Source organism: Toxorhynchites rutilus, chromosome 3 (genome assembly GCF_029784135.1).
Source record: "Toxorhynchites rutilus septentrionalis strain SRP chromosome 3, ASM2978413v1, whole genome shotgun sequence".
Lineage (NCBI taxonomy): Eukaryota > Metazoa > Arthropoda > Insecta > Diptera > Culicidae > Toxorhynchites > Toxorhynchites rutilus.
In genome coordinates, this window is record NC_073746.1 from 165,200,365 (window position 1) to 165,214,782 (window position 14,418).

The 14,418-nt window shown below is 37.0% G+C and overlaps 1 protein-coding gene across 4 annotated transcripts in view; it reads left to right on the forward strand.

The window, feature by feature from the left end:
• LOC129775409 (Kv channel-interacting protein 4-like) overlaps window positions 1-14,418 on the forward strand; it is a 239,499-nt gene continuing 225,081 nt past the window's right edge. For 3 of the 4 annotated variants that reach the window (XM_055780132.1, XM_055780136.1, XM_055780135.1), the window contains exons 1-2: window positions 1-125; window positions 1,104-1,315. The gene's annotated coding sequence lies outside the window, so the exon portion shown is untranslated. Of the gene's footprint in view, window positions 126-211; window positions 427-1,103; window positions 1,316-14,418 lie in introns of those variants that run through there. The other variant, XM_055780134.1, reaches the window with a different exon arrangement.

Consider the following 14,418-nt stretch of genomic DNA (forward strand, 5'->3'; position numbering starts at 1 on the left):
CGATTTGGTGCGCGTTGCCGAACGGAAAATCCTCCCACAGTGCTGGACCTGCAGTTTGCTGAATCTTTGAAGCTCCTGCTGTCGAGTGCCTCTGTGTGTTCGGATCGCTGGTGTAGTGAGAGTGTGTAAGTGTGACTCGAATGGCGCTATTTGCGCCTTTTTGACATCGTTCCCATCCCACTGCCGACACTGGCGCTATTTACGGTCTCGAAAATCGTAGTGCTTTATAGCGTGGGGAAAGCGGGACTGGTGGAACTGAGATAAAGGTCCATGCTGCCGGTGTTGGTGTTGTTGGAGCAGTGTGTTTGTGAGAATATGTCTGCGTAATTCGCTGTATCAAATTGTGTCAGCAGTCCTGGCTGTGGAATAAATGCAAGGAATGAACGAATAACTTTTACAACTTTGCGGCCACATTTTGTTACCAACGTAAGGACGACACACTGACAAACAATGCTGAACCTTTTTTTTGGAAAATCTCACTTTCTGCATCTAAAAACGTCCTACCGCAACTGTTCGAGGATTATGGTGTTATGTGTAGCACTTCCTTTTCTAGTTTTGTACTCGGTATTGTTTCGCAATTTTGTGTGCCACTTGGGAGTTTATGAGGAGAAGCACATTCATAGAACATAATTAAATTCCAAAGACGAAGTTCGTCCCCCTATGATGCTTGATCTGGCATCGCTTGTATACATTTTCCCTTCACCTGATTTTTTCCACAACAATACTGTCCTGTCATCCACTCCATTAGGTTTCGGACGTTGTCCTGTGTTCTTTCCAGATAAACTTTTTTGTTCAATGCTTTGCTTTTTTGATACACGATCCTTTTAGTTACGGTCTTTTGTCGCAACGTTTCTTTTTCTCGCTTCCCGAGTGACTCTCATAAACCAATTTGGCCCAAGTGTCGCATGAGATACAGCTTCACCCTCAGACGGGTGAAATAGGTTTTCCGCAGATTTCCGAGGGAACCTTGAGGTCACACTCTAGTCAAGAGGGATGAAAATTTAGCCGTGCATCTGAATTTGTTAGACAGCGGTGTTCTGTTTTGTTTAGCCAATTAAATGTGTGACTAATGGTTGGGCTGTGATTATTGTTTCATTCTGCAGAGGTATAAAAAATTGTGGAAGTGAAGGAAAAATACTCTATTTTAACGTATCATCAAAGTCGTTGTATTCATTCCGGATACGAAAAAATTGAAAGTGCGTAAACGGAGTCGTCGAAATACAAAAAAAAACCGCACACCACATCATCATCTCTCGTCGGCCGAACTACGAGGACAGTCCAAAGGAATTGACGCAAAACGGAAAGTAAGCGAAAGGTATGTGAGTAATTACCCTCGGAATTTAAATTTTTAAGCACTTTTTCTGCCGCATAAGCGGATTTTTGGTTGTGTCACAGTCACCGTAAAACTGAGTTATGAGTTTCGCTGAGGTTATTTACTTTACTGATTAGATTTTTTTTGTGCGGCGTGAGAACGACAATATTGGCACGTGTATGTTCACTTCTTGATGAAACACAATCCTCTGTTATCGGCACCTTCCCTCCACTGACGGCTTCGGAGAAAATTGAACTGCGTTGTTTTGTATCGATCCTCCATAATTTCACATTTCGTTAATCATATCATCTGCATTAAGGGGGTAGTACACTATGGAAACTTGAAAAAAATCAAAAAATATTTCTGGCCTAAAATATTTTCTGGGATGTCTACTTTACTCTAGTTTTTGTTCCAGGTTTGTGCGATGCTCCGTTCCAAAGCTACAAACCAATTAGTGGACCTAAGTCTTTGCGTAAGGAGCGCGGATTCAAAATTTAAAACGCGTCCTGCTCGAAACTATGTTTTTCAAACTTGTGGGAGTTTTACCTCCGGGACGGTCCATCCGATGTTGATGAAAGAGATTTTCCTAGTTTCTCCACTAAATTTCCTGTCATCGTACGTAGGATTTTTTGCTGTTTTGAAAAATAAAATTCTGGTGAATGTTTTTGCCAGTTTTTTCGAGGCAAAAACTCTTTTTTTTACAAAAATTGTCGCCATTTCATCAAAAAATGAATATTTGAAAATTTTTCCATTGTGAACATATTGTTCATGGTAGAAAAAATCCTTTTAACAGAACCGGTACTGGTAGGTAGACACAAAATATAGAAAAGCAGATTTTGACGCGACACCCTTCCAATTTTTTTTATGTAGGACTCTGTCTTTCATCAGAACACAGGTTGAGATCGTATGAAATAGAATTAACGTTAATAACTACTTTCGCTACGAATAAATTTTAATTATTTGCACCCCAATCGAATCGGTAATTTTCTAAAATTTGTTCAATGTATACATTCTCTAATCCGCAATGGTTTGGAATTAACGAAAGTTGGAAGCGCATTTTTTCCTTATGTTGAGAGGTTTTACACGATACATAGAAGGAATGGAAGAAAAAGCCAACAGTAGTGCAATTTTGTTCGATGGGTGAATTCGAGCATTATTTTAGGGTTAAAAGTGGCATCAAGGTGCAGCGTATTTCAAATTGGATGCTCGGGAATCTCCGCGAGAGGAGTTTAAGTGCTTTCGATGGTGCTTTGCGCTCCAAACGTATTTCGTGCTAAGCTGAATAGATACAGAAGAAGAGGCTTAAACTAAGGTAGGCAACACTTTTAACTTCTCGGAGTTGAAAGATAATTTCGAAGCTAAGATATTGCCACATGGAAAATGAAAAACGCAGAGAATGCTGTGCATTGTTTCCGGGTTAAAGTGGCTTCAAAGTTCAGTTTCGTAGACTTACGTTAACAATGCGTTCGAGTCTCGGGCACTACATTTTTAATTTTTTTGAACTTTGTGGTAACTATTCAAAATCACAATTTTCATTATTAGATGACCAATTTTAATTATGATTGATCTTTATAAGGGTGTATCCAATACAATTGACCTTTTTTGACCAAAAAAATCGTTACTCGAAATTATTGAGAAATCAATGAACTATTTAGTAAGAATAACAATACAATAACAATAACAATAATTTGGTATACATTATAAAATCTTACTCAAAAATTGAGTCTAATATTAAAAATTTTAATAACTCATAACATGACCCCATGTGAAACTTCGAACAACGAAAATGAAATATTAATTGTTACGAATTTCAAACTAAACCATTTATTTTTCAACAACCTTGCAGTAGGGGAAGGCGGAGGAAGACGGCCATCCGGGGTAAGATGGCCACTCTCTAGATTATTGAAACAATAAACTATTGGACAATTGGTATACATAATTTTAGTGTATTGTATTACCCTCGATTATACAGGGTTTTCCATTTTGGGCTTCCGAAAGTATACAGCCCTGCGCTGACAACCGTTTGACATAGCTGTCAACCAAAGCGTCATATCGTTAGTTGAATGTCTGCCATTTTACAATATGGATCGTTTTAGCATCGCACAACGTGTTAATTTTGTTAAATTATACTATAAAAATGATGAAAAACCGGCAAATGTTTTTCGAGCATTACGGACGGGTTTTGGTCGTCGTGGACGGCCTACAGAGCACACAATCGCTAATGTAGTGCGTAAATTCGTACAAACTGGATATTGTGAAACCTGTGCATCATCGTAATGTGCGTTCGGCCGAAAATATGATGGATGACCCGAATGTTTCGATTCCATGGCGTGCTCAGCAATTGGGCTTGTCAAACACATCATTGTGATGAATTTTGCATTTGGACTTGCACCTACATTCATATAAAGTCCAACTGGTACAAAAATGAGAGCGTGGTGACCATGGAATGCGTCGGGCATACGTCGATTGGGTGAACGAACAACAGCAGCAAAATGCTGAATTTTCGCATCAAATTTTCTTCAGCGATGAGACACATTTCGAGCTCGGTGGCTATGTGAACACCCAAAATTTCCGTATATGGGGCTCAGAAAATCCACACGTGATTGTTGAGAGGCCATTGCATCCGCCAAAAGTCACTGTTTGGTGCGCATTATGGTCTGGTGGAGTCATCGGGCCGTATTTCTTTGAAAATGAGGACGGTGAGACGGTAACTGTGAATGGTGAGCGCTATGGCCGCATGTTAACCGATTTTTTTGCCACAAATTGAAGATATGGATACGGATGACATGTGGTTTCAGCAGGACAGCGCCACGTGCCACACAACACGACCGAACATGGCCAAATTGCGAACGAAATTTGAGGGACGCATAATTTCGCGTTTTGGTGATGCCAATTGGCCGTCCAGATCATGCGATTTGAACCCGCTAGACTTTTTTTTGTGGGGTTATGCGAAAGACCGTGTCTATGCCAACTCTCCGCAAACTCTTGAACATTTGAAAGACAACATTCGTGAAGTTATGACCGAGATACCGCCCCATATGTGCCGAAAAGTCATCGAAAATTACCTGTTCCGGATCAAGGTGTGCGAGGAAGCCCTAGGTGGACATTTGAATGATGTTGTGTTTCACACATAATGGCATAAACCAAACTTTAATTTGAAATAAAAGTTTCATCGAAATTCGAATTCTAAGTGTGTTTTATTTCAATTTACTTTCGGAATTTAATGTTGGAAAACCCTGTATATACCCATTTTGACGTGTGTATAGGTGAAACGTTATGGCAAAACAACAAAAATAAACTTTTCAGATGGCGACGAGCACCGATTTATAATTTTGCTCGCCAGAAATTTAGTGTTTTAGTGGTGAATCGTTACATGTCTCGTGAACCCAAATGTTATAATAGTAAGCACACACAGGTCTGTTAAGTGTGCTTATATAGAAAACGGAATGTTTTTTAAGTATTTAATTGAATTATTGAGGCACTTTTACTCGACTCATACCGGGGTTAAGACGGCCACTATTGTAAGGGATGTGGTTTGCCATAAAAGATATCATTTGAACGCACGTCGAACCACCTAAATTGTTGGTTGCATAACTCGAGGCGCATTCATGATAAATTCGATTTGTTTTCAGATGCCACATAAATATTTTAATTATGATAAGGGTGGCGTATTAAGCAAGTTATAGGTAATTCAGGGAAAATAACACCTCCTAATCTTGTCATGCTTGATCTAAAGTATAACGGCTTTGATCTGTAGTACAATTTTTCCGGAAACAATTATCCTCCATAGGACCCCTAGTGGTGACCAACTTTACCCGGCATGATTTTAGTAGCACCATTTTCATACCTTTTTTGATTTATCATCTAAAATTGTGAAATAAGTAGTAAACTGGGGGGTCTCCGTAGCCACATTGGTCGCGCGTTCGCAGAGTAAGCGATCGATCATGAGTTCAAAACTCAGGGCCCTCATTGACCATTTTTGTGTTGTTACAGAATAACTACGTCTACGCAACAATCGTCAGCGATGGAGATCGATCCGCGGTCGAAATAAGATCGATTCATCCATACAACTGCTCTGCTCTGCAAGACACATCGGGCTGCTGTTCTATAAATAACTCAACAATGATCAATCAACTGCCTCCACTGTCCGGTCTAACTGGATAATGGATGAACAGAAGGAAAACTCTTACGCCTAAATGGCTACCGTGTAAATGTGTACCATATGCAATGGTATAGAAAGGAACCCTCTAACGCCGAAAAAATGGCAACTGTGTGTAATGTGCTAATTATAGATATGATAAACATGTGACATGTACACGATTAAAATTCGGCTCTGTTACAGCTAAAATGCTAATGAGCCTAAAACAAACAAAAGGGATTAAAAAAAGTAGTAAACATTCTGAAAACCAACGTGATTGCGGAAAACATTCTAAAGATCGATGTTGACATGAAGAAATGCTTCAATTTTGTGTACATTGTGTTCGATTGTAATTCATGCTTAGGGTGGCCGTCTTACCCCGTCCTCCCCTACATCATATTTTAAGCAGACGATTGGATTCCAAGTTATTATTTTTGGCAAAGATGGGTCAATGATTCTAGATGCTACCTTATAAAAAGATCAGTCGCAAATAAAATTGGTAATAAAATTGGATAATGAAAATAGTGATTTTTGGTACCTGCCACCATACGTACAAAGTTTTAAAAAAATTGAAGAGTGTCGGGACAGCGGTTGACTGATCTGGCGTGGAACTGCTTTATAATCCGTTAGCTTCATGAATTCTTACACTCTAAAAATGCGTTTTCTATCTCTGTAAATATTTGCAAATTCTGATTTGTAACTGGCAGGGATTCTTTGTTTTATCTCAAAAATTATAATTCCGTCAACCATTGTCGACTCATCAAACAAAATATGTTCAACAATTTGAATACTAGTTCAACTATTACTGGTACTAGTACATACTAGTTTTTTTTGAACATTTGACCATTTAGGAATGCACTTTAATACAATCCATTAATTCTATTCTGTTTCTTCTCCTAGAAGTTCCATTGTTCAATGTATTTCAACGCAGTATAATTTTTTTCACAGTTCTAAAACATTTAGCATATTTTGTTTCACCTGAATCAACTACAGTTTCAAGAACAGTTTGAACCTTACTAGTCAAAAATACTTCTCTTACTATTGATTCTGTTAATAAAACACTGTGTTAATCTACAAAATCTTAAAAAAAACAGAAAAAATCGATTTTTTTCTTTCCAGTATTGTTATCCACTACACCTACACACAAAATGATATAAGCATTCAAGTATTACATCTCAAAACTTGAAGCTTTAAAATGATGAATATCCCATCTTCATATGTTGGGTTTTCACAAAGTTACAACGTTTCTCAAATCAAAAACTCGCTCCGTTGCCATAATTTTTGTCGAGTGTAGAATCAACGACATAGTATTGCATACTAGGAATAAGATTTAGAAGCATCGTTTTGTTCAAAAAATTTTAATGAAGTATTTTTCGAATCTTATTAACATTTTTCCCGACTATTACCATAATAGGTACACTTAGTACGAAACTCCAGGAACGCTATTACCATAATGGGTACATGGAAGTGGCATTTTCAAACAATCCAAACAATTTAGTCAATTAATCATCGAAATATCAGGGAGAATCTTCAAAAACATAGTTCAAACTGCTAGAAAGAGTATACTTTTGTATACTTGTATACTTTTGAACTTAAATAGAGTATTTGTTTGCCAATTTCTGCAAGTTGGTGACATATGTCCTCCATAATTGGTACACCTACCCTAGTAATCTGTTGGGTAGGCAAAAGGGATAGGTGTATAGGATTTATGTGGATGGACAGGATGGAGTTTTGTTTAAATATTTTTTTCATTTAGCAATTCAGCTATAACAGAGCCGAATTTATTCGTGTACATTTTTATCTTAGATATTTTTGTTGTATACTACACTGTAGCCATTTTTAGGCGTAAAAGTATTCCTATTCTATCGATACCGCCTTTTTTGGCGTAAGAATGTTCCTATTGTTCGAATGTTCACAGTTGGACTGTTCATAGCGGGATTGTTGATATGAGGCTTCCATTGTTGTGTTATTAATAGTGCTAATTACCAATGCTCCAGACCGCAATGTGAGTGGTAAGGGACTGAGAACGTTCCAATTTGGCTACAGAAGTTGTTCCATTTATTGTGTAACGTTTTTGATGGCGTTTTCTCAGTGTTAAACATCGTGAAATTGGATATACAGAGGGTTTCCAATAAAATTTCATGCAATTTAATTTTTCAACAATTTCAAACACAACACCAATTTCAGTCAAGTGTCTTTGTCATACGAAGATAATGTGATTTTTTTTAACTTCTCAAATCATATTCGAATGCTCCTCACATTTCTTGATAGCAAAACTTATAATTGAATATGGCGACTGGGTTGGGCTGCTGAGCAGTTAACGTAAGCACAGTTAAAGAGCAGTCCAACTAAAAAACACCCAGTTAGCGAACGACAACTGCACTAACGCATTACTGAAATGTAGAAATGCAGCTTCAAAAACAAACATCTCACAGTGATAATAAGATTTTTTTTTCACTCCACGTTCCGAAGTAACTTTAAGTGATTTATATCAGATAACTCCTAGTGTCAACTCTTTACCATTCCATCGTCAATAGCTTTTCCACACTCAAGAAGAACCAAAAAGAGTGAAAAGCTTACTAAAAGTTTCCGGATGAGATGAATAGATGTATTTCGCACAGATAGTCGCCACAAAAGCATGATACAAAGTATTGCTATATTAAACATAAAGATGATACGCGAAGTTGTGTTGCCACTTGAGTTTGACTAAACGACTGAAAGCGGATTGGCGGATGGTGCAGGTACACGATGATGCATGACGGATGCAGCATTATGAATTCAGTAACATATCATCCCAACAGGATAATGTCCTTTTATTTAGGAAATAAGCCTTTCTATGGCACTTTTTTAGATGCTAACGATGGGTGTTTTGAAGCATCCTTCCATTGTAATGCAACAAAGTTTTGTATAATCGCTCGCTAACACGTTTTTGAGTCACATTCGATGCAACTGAGTCGAGGTTCAACCTGAACAAGTGGTAATCTGAAGGTGCAATATCTAATGGGTATGACAGGTGGAGTAGCACATCCCAACCAAACTTCAGTAAATTTTGCCGGATTGTCAATGAGACATTCGGTGTTCTGAAATTCTGGAGGAACACGATGCCTATTATATAGGATAATTCTGGCTTCAAACTCGCCTTAGAAGCGTTCTAGATTGCTGACTTGAGTTTATTCAGTTGCGATCAGTACTTGTTGGAATTCATGGACTGGTTACTTGGAAGAAGATCATATTATCAGCCATCCCTTGCCAAACCGATATAGTGGTTCTGAGGTTCTCATTAAAAGTGGTAATTTTGTTCTTTATCGCAAAATATTAAACCCGTATTTTTTTCAATAGGGTCACCATTTTCATTTTAGGGTGATCCGAAAAATATTTTTTTTTTCTCATTTTTTCCAAAAATCACTTTTTTCAGAAATCATAACTTTTGAACTACTGTATCGATTAAGATGATCGACATATCAAATCAAAGCCGAAAGTCTTTTATACTACAGTAGCAGAAATTTGAATTTGTTTTTTTTATGGTTTTCATGGTATCGGCACCAAGGTCGCCTGTTTTTTATATTTTTTTTTCTTGAAAGCTGTGAATTTTTTAACAACATATTGAAAATTCAGAGAGGCGTATTTTTTCGTTTTTGAGTTATTGAGTTATGATTGCGAGTTAACCGATGAACCGAAAACGTTTTCCCTTCACCAAAACGCTTTTCTAATTTTTGGATATGTTATGTTGAAAAATCCTCAGCTTTCAAGAAAAATAAAAAAAATAGCCCCCTTGGTCCCAAAACCCTGAAAACAACAAAAAACAAATACAGGGAAACTTCAATGTAACGTATATTTCACTTTCAAAATTGTACGTTGTATCGAATTGTTCTTTATATCGAAGTATCCGAATAAAGAATTCGGAAAAATAGCTCATATTATTTTATCATGATGCTGTTAGGGTAGAGTTAGTAAATAATAATGAAAAAATCCAACTAGAAGGTGAAACCAACCTTTCTCATGATGTTTCCCTTCATACTGTTGATCACATCAACTTTTTCCCTGTTGCAGTGCCCTTTTTCCGATGTTTAGGAGACTGGTTGTATGGGCTATTCATATAATTTTCGTTTGGGATTTCAAGAAAAATATTTTTGAGAAAGATAAATTTTAATTTTTGAAATAATTTCATTTTTCAATGTAATTTTTATATATTTTTTTGTTTTTTATGAAAGATCAAATAATGTCCTATACTTTATTGTTTGACTAAAAATTTGTATGTCTTATAGTTTTCAAGTTATATTTTTGAGAAAAAGTATGAAAAACTTAAAACTCAAAAAAATCAACTCAAAAACTATGAGAACTACAGAATTTTGGTCAGACAATGAAATATAAGAAATTTTTGTAAAAAAATTAAAAAAACTGGCCTTTTTCAAAAAGGAGTTTAATTTTTTTGAGATTTCAAGTAAGCACAATTGCTCAAATAACCAATGTCTTTACACCCACAACGTTTCAAAGCCATCTTCTACGATGAGTTGGCATGAAATTCGTCCATTCAAAATGTGTACGTTATACCGAGCTAAAATATATGTTACGTTGTTCTGCCATATAATTTATTTCTAGAGAATTGGTAAACATAACGAATACATTTCAAAAGAATTTGTATGCGACACATAAATAAGCGTACCTCTTTTTTCGAACTTCCCTTTTTGTTTTAAATATCTTTATTCTATATATAAGATATGCATAGTAAATTTTTCGAATTTCCCTATTTATGGGAAAAACTCTCTTTTATATATAAATATGTGCATAGTCAATTTTTTGAAATTTTCTTATCATCTCAAATATTTTCCAAAGTACTCTATCATTCTAATTTGGGTAAAGACAAACTCACAAAACATATGGACGACGTATATCTGATCAGCCGTTCTCCCGTGATGATGAGTTATACGTACGTGGGAAAAACTCTCTTTCATATATAAAGATATGACGTTATAACGATGGTACGTTATATAGAAGTTCCCCTGTACAATCAATTATGACGAAAACAAAATTCAAATTTTCTGCAACTGTGGTATTTTTCCATTAGGGCTTCAAAGCTAATTAGCTTTATGATTTAAAAAAAAGTGATTTTGGAACAAATGAGAAAAAAATGATTTTTCGGACCTAAAATACGGATCTAATATTTTGCGATAAACTACGAAACTACCACTTTTCACGAAAATCTCAGAACCACTATATCGGTTTGGCACGGAATGGCTGACATACAATTTCGTTCCAATCTCACCAGGCACAGAGCATGACTTTCTCCTTGAGAAACCCGTCTTTGGGGTGCTTTTCGCTTGCCACAAAATTTTTCTTTGTTTGTTTGTTTATTTATTTAGATACTAGCTGACCCGGCAAACTTCGTTACACCCAAAATTTGTTTTTTTGTTATTAATGCCTTCTAACATTCACGTTTTCTTACTAAGTGCAAGTTCATGGGTCCAATCGCAGAACTGTTCATTGATTGATCGTCTAATCGACCTCGTTGAATTTATCTTTTACTATAAAATTCCTAGTACTTCTACCGAAACCTCCTCCCCCTCAGAGAGAGGGGTGTAGTGTCTATTTACCATATAAACGTTTCGTGCCCCCTAGAGCCTTCACATGCCAAATTCGGCTCCATTTGCTTGATTAATTTTCGAGTTTTACAGAAATTTGTGTTTCATTTGCATGGGAGCCCCCCTTAGAGAGGGGAGAGAAGTGTCGATTCACCATAGAAACATTTCGTGCCCCGTAAAACCTCTACATGCCAAATATGGCTCAATTTGTTTGATTAGTTCTTGAGTTATGCAAGAATTTGTGTTTCATTTGTATGAGAGCCCCCCTTTAGAGAGGGGCTTTTGAACTACCATAGAAACGGTTATCGATCCCTAAAACCTCTATATGCTAAGTTTGATTCCATTTGATTCCATTTGATTAGTTCTCGAGTTGTTCAGCACCCTTTAGAGAGGGGAAAGGAGTGTCTAACCACCGTAAAAACATTTATTGCACCCTAAAACCTCCATATGCCTAACTTGGATTCATTTGCTTGATTCATTCTCGAGTAATGCAGAAATTCGTGTTTCATTTGCATTTGTTTGATTAATTCTCGAGTACACCCAGGTTTTTTTTACGCGGTTTTTTTTACGAGGTTTTTTTTACGCGCATTTTCGAATTAACGCGGATTTTCCAATTAACGCGGTTTTTTTAACGCGGTCACCGCGTAAAAAAAACTGAGCAATATCAAATCTGTCCCTCATGCTTCCTGAGACCATATGACGGAACTTAGTGCTATTGACGGATATTAGTGCCGCACCTATGTGCCAGGTTCGATGCATCTGTAGCGAACACAGATTCAATTTGCCCGCGTTGTTCACCACCGCCTATGCCATTTTCGATGGGAACGACCACGTCAAGTCGGAGGACAGGTTTTGCAACGCAAATGCCTGACAGAACAGAAAGAATTAGACCAGAAGCAGTTAGAATTGGAACAGAGGCAATTAGCGCAGCAGAGAAAGCATTTCCAGGAGAAATACAAGCTGGGTCGCTAGCTGATGAATCTGCAAGTGCAAGAAGAAGTATCTCGAGATAGCATAAAGCTTGTGCAAGAATGGGTTGATGAGCACACCACTGCGAAGCAGAAATCCTCCGTACGACCTTCGTGTGCAACGAAGTTTCATCCAACCCCACATAACGGCTGGGGGAAGAAAGATTCATGTACATGTATTTAAGTCCGCTCGTCGAGAGCCACACACAATGAAATTCATGCATAGCATCAATCCCATTTAGGAATGAAATAAGCGCGATTTTTGCGCGTAAACCTGAGCAACATCACTTTTCTCTCTCAGTTCATATCTCTCCCTTTCAAGCTCCCTCAGAGCGTATGCCACACCCCATCACGATTCTCAAGAGGATTTTTATGTGACCTTTTTTTCTTTACGGGGAGTTTCCAATTAACGGGGATTTTCCAATTAACACGGTTTTTTTACGCGGATTTTCGAATTAACGCGGTTTTTTTACGCGGATTTTCCAATTAACGCGGTTTTTTTTACGCATATTTTCCAATTAACGCGGTTTTTTTACGCGGATTTTCCAATTAACGCGGTTTTTTTTACGCAGATTTTCCAATTAACGCGGTTTTTTTACGCGGTTTTTTTACGAGGTACGTATCCCCCGCGTAAAAAAAAACCTGGGTGTAATGTAGAAATTTGTGTTCTATTTATATGGCAGCTTGAAGAGCTTAAACTATTCTTTTCTTCCCAAGCTAAGAAGCTGACCTTCAAATCGATTTGTCGTGACTTCTATATTGAACTCTTGAAATCTGTTTCGGTTTGATTTCAGCGATCTGGTAATCGAAACTCGAAGCCTTGATAAACCCTCAAAATTTCGTCAAGCTACCAAACCTTAATGAATTGATGCGCCAATTTCCTCAATTCGTTGAAGCAGGTGATATACAAGGCTTGGATAATGAACTCAGGCTGCTCAAGAGGAATCTTATGGGGTAAAAAAATATTCTGAAAGCGTAGAACTATGTATCGGCTTAAGGAGGAGCTTCAAGGATGAAATTGACGAAAAAATTAAAGGAAAAGTTCAACAAAACCGTGTATAAACATAATATAATTCAGAGGATTATAAGAAACTTTAACAACCTTTAAATAAGAAAAATAAATCTATATAAATAAAAATGGAAGCCCAAATGTGTTGCTAAGCGCGAATCTCGAGGAAGGAATCGTCCGATTTGAGCTATCTTTATTTTGTTGTATTCGTCTCTGTCGGCAGATCATTGTTATGGAAAGAAAAATCGGAAAATTTTCGGAAAACTCTGAAGGAAGGTCGGAAAATTGAATTCCCGTATGTTTTACAATAAGCTGTAATAAGTCCATTCGATGTTTGCGCTAACGAAATTGATTTTTGTTCGAAAGTACGCCTATATCTTCTATCTATAATCTACGTATCTATAAATCGAACCATTCCTTCCTTGGATCTCACGCCTACCATATAAATGTATAAATATATGTATCTATATAAATAAAAATAATTTGGTGTCCGTTCCTCACGATTTAAGAACGGAGCAACGGATTTGAACAGTCAGTATCAGGATTGAAGTGTCTCAGTCTGCGTCAGGTTTATATGCTAAAAAAATTATGAAAACCAATCGGAAAGTTAGAATATAGGAACGTCACTTTTTCGGCAAATTTTGCATATCTATATAAATAAAAATGATTTGGTGTCTGTACCTCACGATTTAACTGAAGAACGGAGCAACGGATTTGAACAGTCAGTATCTGTTCAAATCTGAAGTGTCTCAGTCTGCGTCAGGTGTATATGTCAAGAAAAAAATTATATACTGGCAATCTATGCACAGAAAAGTAATTTTCGGGAACGTGAGTGTTCGAAATTATTGAAATCAGAAAAGCAATTGTGGGCGGGACGAAGTTTGCCGGGACAGCTAATTTTTAATGAAAATATAAACAATTTCCTACATTTCATCCTTTGAGCGGAATTTTGTAGATATTGTAGTTTTAATTATTTGTAGTTTCATTGTGATTTAGAGTAGTAAAGTTTTTGTAAAAAATAAAGAAAAAAATATCTGCCTTCTTCGAAAAGTTGGCATGAAATGAAATATTTTTTGTTTCGGGTGTGTTACTACTTTCTAGTGGAATTTCTGACTATTTTCTTTTTATACAAAACAATATCTTTGGAAACTGGGACCGATACTGATGTTGTGCCAGCGCTCTTGATTCGCGCTGAATGGGGCTGTTGAGAAAACTCGTGCTGTGGCGCTCCCTAAAGTGAATCTATCTCAACAACTCAGGCATCCCACTGACCGACGTAAATTGAAACAAAACGTTGTTTCAAGTTTGCTCATCGTGGAAAGGTCATTCTTTTGCTATGTGTATAGCACTCCTGGAAGTTTTGTGAGTACCCTCAACCATTCTGGTGGAGTTTCAATTCCAATTAATTAACA